We start from the raw sequence: 10,188 nt of genomic DNA, 5'->3' as shown, positions 1-10,188 counted from the left end.
TCATCTACTAAGCCAAGAATGTTTTCTTGAGCAACTGGGATAATCAATGTGACCATTAATGCACATTGTACGTAACGGAGGTGATGTGTTAACCTTTCTATATCTATATTTACACATAAATTCAACATAGTCCCCTGATTGGAGATAAATCTTTTGGTTTTCTTTCCATCTGTAAGTTATATTACGACTTTTCATGATCTCTTCTGATAGTACACATGCATCTGAAAGAAAAATCACCAAAAGTTTATGAATAGATAAACCTACAGAGACTCAGCTTTGAAGTATTATTTCTCAAATTTTTAAAAACCTGTATTAAACCAACACATAGGATTAGTTCTCATTGTATAGCAAATGGTGACAAAACAATGTTTTTAATGTGATAATTAGATTTCAACATTCCTAATATCAATCAAGTACTGATTTTCAGGATATCCATGGTTGTTTGCATTGATTTAGGTATTGGATAAGGTAAAAAATTGACCCTTGACAAGTGTAAGATATTCAGACATGATGTTCAGTTTGTTGAGTATACAGAAAAGTACTGCTAATAGAAAGTCAAATCATAACCACTTCATAATGTTCATCATGTTCAGTTGAATTTAACAACTGAAGTGAAAGACTTCAATCATAAATATCAATTAACTGGTATAAAAACATGAAAAAAACAAAAATGGAGAAATTTGTATACTAATGGGTCATAAGAATAAATATTAATATTAAAATGTCCATGTTTCCCATGCCATTAGCATACTCTATAAAATGCAAATGAAAAACCAATAATGCTTTTTTATACAGTTATGTGGATTTCCAGAATCAAACAAGTTGGAGGCGTGGGCCTGCACCCTGAAATCTCTCTGAAATTTTACTATAAGAGTCAGGCGTTCATTTCTGATTTAGGTTTAAAAAAAAATCTGGATCCATTTCATGAGAGCAAAAGGTCACATCATTTTAAAAGTAAGCAAGTCTTTTACTCCCCACCAGAAAACTGGTAGCAACATACGTTATTTTACTGACAACCAGCCAGTGATAAACTGAGGTATTTGCTATTTTTGCTGCACTTTTCCCTCTGCACCTTCCCTCCCTTCTCTTTACTCTGCATTGGAACTTCTTGGTATTTGAACTTATAGACAGATGCCTGTCTGCCCGCAATCTGATCTTTGTATGCAAACTAGGTGTGTTTTGCTTGTTCTTTAATCTTCAATCTATATATAAATGAGCCTGTTACCCCAATAAACAAACTGCCCAAGACTCAGTCTCTCAAGTGGTTTTTTGCTCTTAAGAAAGAACTCTTAGCCCCCTGACACTGTAGCCTCTGTTCTCCACTTTGACCTAAGACTGACCAGCTTGCAATGGAGACTTAGGGCAAAGGGTTGGATAACAATACAAATGGGGGTGGGGTTCAATTCAGATGGAAGGATAATGAATGGGTAAACAACTGGAGCTTAAGCAAAGATAAAAGATCTGGAGATTAAATCATAATACCTTATTTCAGTGTATACCAGTAACCTGTCAGTAAGCAGACCACCACAGCACTGGGATGAGCAGTCCAAAGAATGAGAAAAAAGATTTGAAAACTTGATGTATGAATCTATAGTAAATTGATATTAAAAGAGTTTCTAAAACATATGCAAGAGAATTGATAGCATATTCAAAAAATCATACAAGGATAATTGATATATGCATGGACGTGATTAAAATTTGATTCCTGTCTCTTATTCTGGGGATTAATTGACACAAAGTTGATCAAAGGAAAATATAAGAACAGAAACACTGAACATACTAGAAAAGCAACAGGAAGGACTTCACTGGTTTTGGACACTGAATATTTGACTGGAATTCCAAAACATAAGACACAAAAGCAAACCTTGGCCAATAGAGTATATCACAATGAAATACTTGTGTTTATCAGAAAACATAATCAATACAATTAAGGAATGACAGCCAGTATACTTGGAGAAAACTGTGGTCAGTTATTCATTGTTAGGGGTTTATATATGTTGTTTAATGGGCTTCATACATCAAGAATAAATACATAACTGAAAATACTGTTAAAAAGAAAAGTGAGCCACTCACATCTGAATAATATGAACAGACATCAAAAGAATAAATATACATGTTAGTGAAGGGAAAAAAGTTGATTAAATCATTAGCTATCATATCACTGACAAGCATAGCTTTAGTGCCACCCAACTTGAATGGTATTCCAGAACCCTAAAATTTACAAATGCTTGTGAGTGTGTAGTGGAAAAGAAACTGGAAAGATGTTGACGGGAAACATGAGTTTGTGCAGTTACTATAATTATAGAGATTTTATAAAAAAATCTAGAAATACTATTCCTGTATCCCTCTTTTGGTACCCAGAGCAAATGAAACCAACTAACCCAGCCTGCAAGTATACTTTTAATGCACATTGCTACGCCATGGTGGCTAAGAAGGGAAAACTGTTTGGGTGCCCAACAATTAATAAATTTATTAAAAAAAAGTGGTATATTTTTATATGAAATTTTGCTCAGAAATTATAGGTAATTTTTATTATTTTAGTTAGAAAAAGACAGTGAGGGACATTAATTGAAATGATCCCAACACAAGAATACAAATCCTTTGTTTTCTTTCTCACATGGTGGGAAGAAAAAATAAAATTCCCCTTGAATACCTGAAAGTGGTTAATACAAGTTAGATGATCTATCTAAGGGAAGGAGAGGTTACATGAAGTGCTGGAATTTAATAACTGCAAGATGTATACAGGTGTGGTGATTTGAATAAGAATGGCCTCTGTACTGAATGGTTTTGTATGTGTACATGACACTTGATACAAGCTGGCCTCATTAGAGAAGGAGTGTCAGTTGAGGAAATGCCTCCATGAAATCCACCTGTAAGTCCTTTTCTCAATTAGTAATCAATGGGAGAGGAACCAGGTCATGGTAGGTGGTGCCATCCCTAGACTGATAGTCCTGGATTCTATACTAAAGCAGGTTTAGGAAACCATGAAAAACATGTCCGTAAACAAAACCCTTCCATGGCTTCTTCATCAGTTCCTGAGTCCAGAATCCTGTCCTGTTTGAGTTCCTGTCCTGACTTCCTTTATGATTAGCAAAATTGAAGTGAAAGTCAAATAGTTGACAAATGAAATTTCACTTCAATTTTATATAAAATGAATCTAGTAATCTTGTTTTCCGCATATTTGTCTGATATTTGGCAGTGAAACACTAAGCGAAATCATTGCTTTTAATCTGCGAATGTTCTTTATTAACAAAAAAATCCATGTCATGAAAATGAATCTCCTATGATCTGAGAAAGAGGTACTTACATAAACATTTTGGTGGCTCAGACCACTCTCCATCTCTACATGTTATTTTCTTGTTGCCCTGCAGTTGGTACAAGAACTGACACTGATATTCAACTGATGATGATGGTTCATATACTGGTAAAGGGAAGGAGGTAATGTCCCCATTGTCAATCGGTGGAGGCGGCCCACATTTCCCTGTTGAATCTAAAAACACAGGATTTCAATGTTTGAGACATCAAATCAAAATAAAGGATTAATCAGAAGTAATGAAAGTACACTGCTAAAGAGATTTCAGTAATTTCTGGATACAGAAATGATTACTTTAAGAAATTTCAATCAAATAAACAGTTACAAGTTTTTTTCTTTCTTCTCATCTATAGTACTTATTGAACTGGAGTGAGCATGTCTGCTCTGAAGCCTTCCAGTGCTAGTAAATATCTTAACAACTTCTGAACATACAAATGCTAATGTAGACAGTCAGTGTTTCTTTGTTTTTAAGACACTGGAGTATTTATTGCCTTATATATTCCCAATCTTCACATAATTTTTGCAGAAACACACATTTATGGGTAAGACATTAAAGCTTATAAAGCTACAGAAGGCTAATTAGGCTTTCTGGTTTCCTAAAGGGGAAAAATATTTATTGGTATCTATAGGTTATACTTTTGCTAGGTACAACAGGGATTCTAGGCTATAATCTATTTAGTAAACAATATAGGAAGAGGGAAGACTGAGAATTCTATTTAAGAAATTCAGAGTACAACTAGCTGTACAATGTTGTATACCATTTGTTTTTCTTTTGGGTATCTGATTTTCCTGATGAGATCACAGGAAAAGACTGAAATCAAGTACTGGTTGCATAATCTGTTGAGTAAGATTTCAACAGGAACATCATGAAACAGAACTTAACTCCAATGCTGTTTACAAGAAAAATAAAATGTTCAAGATCTAATGAAAATATTATACCATGAAGGAAAATTTAAAAAGTTGGGTATAAGGTATAATTATGCATGTTTAAGAGCTGAGTAAACTCAAAGAGAACAAGTTATGAAGCTCATGCAGACACATGCATTGAAACTGCTTAAAGAAAATATTTTTTTTAAAAAAGGTTGTATGAAGTTATCACTATCCACACTGGATGAAGATTCAAAGAAAGTGACTTCCCATCTACCATCATGGAGGCCATAGGAGATGAAAGAAAATGAGAGTCAGCCTCAAAATCTTTGCCCAGTTGTGCTAGCCCTTTCAAGGAAGACATTATCAGATAAAACAAGATAAAAATGATTTATCTTGAACAGAGAGTTCCTCAGAAATACTAACTACCTGAATTCATTGGAGAAATAAAAATAAATATTAAGACTTCAGATGAAAAGTAACTGCTAAAATGAGGGTTATATACTAAATGATCTTTCTGCTCATTAAATTTTGTTTATGTCTGAGGGGAAACCTAGCACTTGAGAATGGTGTTCAGTATTTGTAGCAGGAATCTTTAAGTAAAACATGGCAAGTAAGAACTATAAATCAATTCTAAGGTTAAGTACAGTTTCCAGATTCCATTGAAGTATAAAATGCCAGCATTAGTAAAGGATGACAAACACACACACACATACACTCACACACACTCACACACACAAATACCTAGGGTGACTTTAGTAACAAGTAGTTAGGTGATTTCCCTCTGTATGATGTGAATTCCATTGGTTAATAAAGAAACAGCCTTGTCCTGTTGATAGGGCAGAACTTAGGTAGGCAGGGAAAACTAAACTGAATGCTGGAAGAAAGGAGACATAGTCAGGGAGAAGCCGTGTAGCCCTACTGGAGACAGATGTTGCAATTTTTTAGGTAAGTCACTGCCAAGGGGCAACACACAGATTAATAGAAATGGGTTAAATTAATATCTAAGAGTTAGCTAATAAGAAGTTAGAACTAATGGGCCAAGCAGTGATTTAAATAATATATTTTATGCAATTATTTTGTGGCTGAGCTGCCGGGCAACCAGGAAACAAACATGCAGCCTCCTACAACAGTTAGGAAACAGAGATAGCATACTCAAATTGTGTACTCAAAACCAATAAAAGATGCTCACCAAAAAATATTGAGAAATATTCTTCAAAGAAAAAGGAAAAAGGAAATAAGACTGATAAACTGAGGAAGCATACACAAATTAACAAAAGAACAGATATATCAAACATACTAGTAATTGTTTCACATACAAATAATCTGAAATAGAATTTGAGCAGTGGACTAGGCAGTTAAAGTTTGTTTATAGATATGATGTAAATTTTTGCATCAAAAATATGTAGTTCAACATTCAATACTAAATGACTAATTGAAGTAATTTGGGACATTTCTGTACTCATAAAATTAAGTCTTGGCATATACTCATAAAAGTCCCATATTTTTAAATCAACATGTAAGAAAAAAGGAAATAGATAGTCCCTCACCCCTTATCACATGTGACAGACATCAAAGCTGGCCCTTGGGTCTTGGGAGTAGAAAAAAACCTTGGCTTTGCCCCTTAGAGGCCAGGCTGCTATATCTAGGAGAGTGGGCTCTGCTCCTCACCTGGGCAGCACAGTAAGCAGAGTTGGCCCAGTGGATTGAGTAAAGTGAACATGCCTTGAGGGAGGGAGAGGAGAATTTGCCCCATCTCTTGCTGTTTGTGGCTTGGGTGAGCTAGCTGGGCAGTGTTGGAGAGTTCTCCTTGGTAATGAGGAAGAAGGAGAGTTGGCTGGCTGACCAACCCAGCTACCATCCAGGACCAGAACCAGAACTATGAGACGGCCCACCCCAACCTCCATTCTATGAACTGCTGGAGCACATGAAGGAGCCATTATTGCAGATCTAAAGCTGCAGGATCTCCACGATACAGGGTAACAACAAAATGTCTAAGAAGAGGCCCAGTATCAATAGTGTTGTAGAAGCCAGAGGCCTTGAACCAGACCAACCAAACACTCAAAAAAAAAAAAAATGGAGTTCAAACCTAAACAGAGAATTCTCAACAGAGGAATCTAAAATGGCTGAAAGACACTTCAGGAAATATTTAACATCCTTAGTCATCAGAGAAATGCAAATCAAAACAACTCTGAAATTCTATCTTACACCTGGCCTGTAAGAATGGCCAACATCAAAAACACTGATGACAACTTATGCTGGAGAGGTTGTGGGAACACTTCTACATTGCTGGTGGGAATGCAAGTTGGTACAACCCCTATGGATGTCAGTGTGGCAATTTCTCAGAAAATTAGGAAACAACCTTCCTCAAAGACCCAGTAATACCACTTTTAAGTATATATCTAAAGGATGCTCAACCTTACCACAAGGATGTGCTCAACTATGTTCATAGCAGCATTGTTTGTCATAGCTAGCACCTGGAAACAACTTAAATTCCTCTTGACTGAAGAATGGCTAAGGAAAATGTGGTACATTTACACAATGGAGTACTATACAGCAGAAAAAAATAATGACATCTTGAAATTTTCAGGAAAATGGTTGGAGCTATAAAACATTATTTTGAGTGAGGTAACCAAGATACAGAAAGACAATTATCACGTGTACTCACTCATAGGTGGTTTTTAAACATAAAGCAAAGCAAGCCAGCCTACAAACCAAATCACAAAGAACTCAGACAACAATGTGGACTCTAAGAGAGACATACAATGATCTAATCTACATGGGAAGTAGAAAAAGACAAGTTCTCCTGAGTAAATTGGGAGCAAGGGGACCTTGAGGGAGAGTTGAAGTGGGGAGGTGACAGGCAGGGAGGGAAGCAGAGAAAAGTGTAGAGCTCAATAAAAGTCATTTTTAAAAAAAGTAAAAAAGATAGAGTGAGACAAGCCAGGCCTACTCTCTCCCCTGTCTGCTGAGGCAAGCTGATCTTCAACTTTCACCCTGAGTAGTCCCTTCTTTTCCATCTCTTTCATCAAGAGGCAGCTTCTGTCTCTCCCTTTTCTCCACTTCTCTCCTTCCACCCCTCTGTTTCTTTCTCTCTCTCTCTTTCTTTCTCTCTCTTTCTCCCCTCTCTTCCCTTCTCTCTGCCTCTCTCTCTGTTCTTCTCCCCTTCTCCCCTTCCCCCTCCACAATCCACTAAATAAATATCCAACCTCACTCCACACGGCTTGTCTATCCGTGTCTTTGTCTCTCATCCACGGGGAGACTCCCTACCAGAGACCAGCTGCCTTTGGAGACCTGAGGCATGGTTTCCTGGTGTAACCATCTGTCTGCCTCTCTTCATGGGACTGGTTGCCCCATTCGGGTCTTTCACCCACCTCCCGGCTCCCTACCTGGCACTGGCTGCCCCTTGTGGCCCACTGCAGCCACTTGAGGAATTGCGCCATCCTTGCCTTGGGACTGTCTGCTCTTGAGACATGCTACCCACTGCCTTTGCCATTTAGGAAACCTGCAGTGTGGTCTCGGGACCTGCTGCCTGTTGCAGTCACTTGGAGACCTGTAGCATTTTATTTAAACCACAACAACCAGGAGGACATAACCCTCTGAATCAACTAAGCACGGCTCACATGTGCTTACAGAGACTGAAGCAGAAAACACTTGGCCTGTATGGCTCTACACCAGGTAATCTGCCTACATGCTATATTTTTTAGCTTGATATTTTTTTGAGGGACTCCTAACAGTAGGAGCAAGTGTGTCTCTAACATTTTTGCCTACTCTTGGAACTCTTTCCCTCCTGTCAGATTGCCTTGTTCAGCCTAGTTATGAAGCTATCTGTCTTGTCTTATTATAGATTGCTTTGGCATGTTAAGTTATTGTCTTGGAGGCCTTTTCCTTTCTGAAGGGAAAAGGTGGGGAGTGCATCTAGAGTACAGGGGAGAGTGAGAATCTGGAAGGAGTAGAGGGAGAGAAACTGTGGCCTGGGTGTATTATATGAGAAAAAATTTCAGTTAAATAAAAAGAAAACTTAAAAACTGTAGAGGCCCCAAAAATGTGAGCTTATTTCTACTTTGTCTGAAGGTTAGAGAGATTGTTGACAAGTGTGGCTACATATACTGATCTAGTGTGTAGTTATTTGGTGTTTTGGACATTAAGATGGCCCAATAGGTAGACCTGACCAAAGATCAGAGAATTCAATTGGGGTGGGTTCACTGCCTAAACAACAGAATGATTTTTTTTTTATTAATTAATGGCTTGATGTCTCAAGTATTGAAGCAAGCAAATGTTGTAGTTGTCCTTTGTATCATAAAAAGGCAGTCTTTTGCCTCCCCCCTCCATTGTACTGGGGTATAAAATCCCTTCTTGTATGACTCAGGGAACCATGCAGAATAGGAGCCAACAGAAAGAGTGTAAGAACGAGAAGGGATAGAGTGCTGTTCTTTTGGAGACAAGGCCACACATGCGCAGAGAATACAGCCTCCCAGTGGACCACAAATCCCAGCAGCACAATGGAAAGCTACACATGCGCAGGACATTTTCTCCCAGACACCCGGAGCCCCTTTAAGAGGACACAAAAACAAGGCTGTTTAAATCGACAAGATTGATGTGCATATAAACTAACAGACTGAGGAGCACACACAGGGCCTGATATGCACCAGATGGGGTCCTAGAACTAAAAGGAGAAAGGAATGTGGTACAAGCACGCATTCCTAGCCCAGAAGCAATCTCCAATTGAGAACTACTTGCAGATAAAAATCTAGAGTTCTCCAAGGAAGAATCAAATGAAAAAACAAACTACTCTTAAGGGTAGGCTGCATCAAACAACTCAAGGGCTTATTTGTAAGTTCCTTTTCTCATAATGTACTGTCAGGTCTTTCATTTTTCTTTTTTTCTTAAATTCCATCTTATTTTTATTTTGCTTTATTTTTTATTTTGTTTATATTTTTCCTTCTCTCTTTTTACCCTACAAGTCATTTACATACAGTTCCCATTACTACTTTTGCATGGTTCCTGAACATGCAAATAAGTGAAGCTTTAGTTTTGTATCACTTTCTTGTGTCTTTTCTTCAGCCCCTTTCCCTTAAACAGTCTATTTTGTCCCATTCTGGTGTGTTTATTATTTGTTTTGTTCTTTGATTATTCCTTAGAAAGCTTTTATTTTCTAATGACAGACAGTAAGGGTATGTCTTCAGATGGGACAAGAGGTGGAGAGGAACTGGGAGAAGTAGAAAAAACATAATAAGGATATACACGTGAGAAAAATCTATTTTCAATATCGGAGGAAAACGTTTCAAGCATACCAAAGTTATAAGGAAAAGATGATCAAATAAAATATTCTAATATCCCAACAATAAGAGAAAATGAGATATATAGAAGATATCAAATGAAAGATTATTCTTTAACAATGCATTTACAAATGTTTACAGTTTACAGCTATATTTTCCAAACTGAGTCTTCCCAGAATCCCTGAGGAACATTATAGTGGACTCAGGATCTCCCCTCTAGATGTTTTTCTGTTTAAGATCTCTCGGATGAGCTCCTCAGTATTAATTACATTCATAAACCTGGTCCAAAGATACCAGTGATGATAGCCACAGAACCACATTCTGCAGACATTACTCCATTTGCTTAGCCGTTGGGTTTTCAATTTCATGATTTTATTTTAAACATAAATCAACTTTGGCTTGATTTAAGAGATAATCTTTGTCCATCATTAAATTCTGCTAGACCTTTTTAATCAATCCTCTAAAACTATAATAAATACATGTTGAAAGTGCATCAAACTACCTTTGCATACCAGCTCTCCAATCCACATGCGATTAACACATGTTACAATGTTGGACCCATACATTTGATAAGATGGTGCACATTTGAATATCACTCTTTCACCTGACCTATATGATTTTTTTTCCTTTTCTATGAGTATGGCATTTTCAAACCTGGGTAAAATGTCACAATCAGTTTCTGAAAAAAAAAAAAAGAATATAGCAGGTTTGTTTTCAGGACATTGTAGA

General features: G+C 37.1%; 1 pseudogene; it reads right to left on the bottom strand.

The window, feature by feature from the left end:
- LOC130874155 (complement factor H-like) overlaps window positions 1–10,188 on the bottom strand; it is a 32,004-nt pseudogene continuing 21,816 nt past the window's right edge.

The sequence above is a fragment of the Chionomys nivalis genome, chromosome 5 (genome assembly GCF_950005125.1).
Source record: "Chionomys nivalis chromosome 5, mChiNiv1.1, whole genome shotgun sequence".
Classification (NCBI taxonomy): Eukaryota; Metazoa; Chordata; class Mammalia; order Rodentia; family Cricetidae; genus Chionomys; species Chionomys nivalis.
The sequence above is the reverse complement of the archived record's forward strand: the minus strand, read 5'-3'. Positions and strand labels throughout refer to the sequence as shown.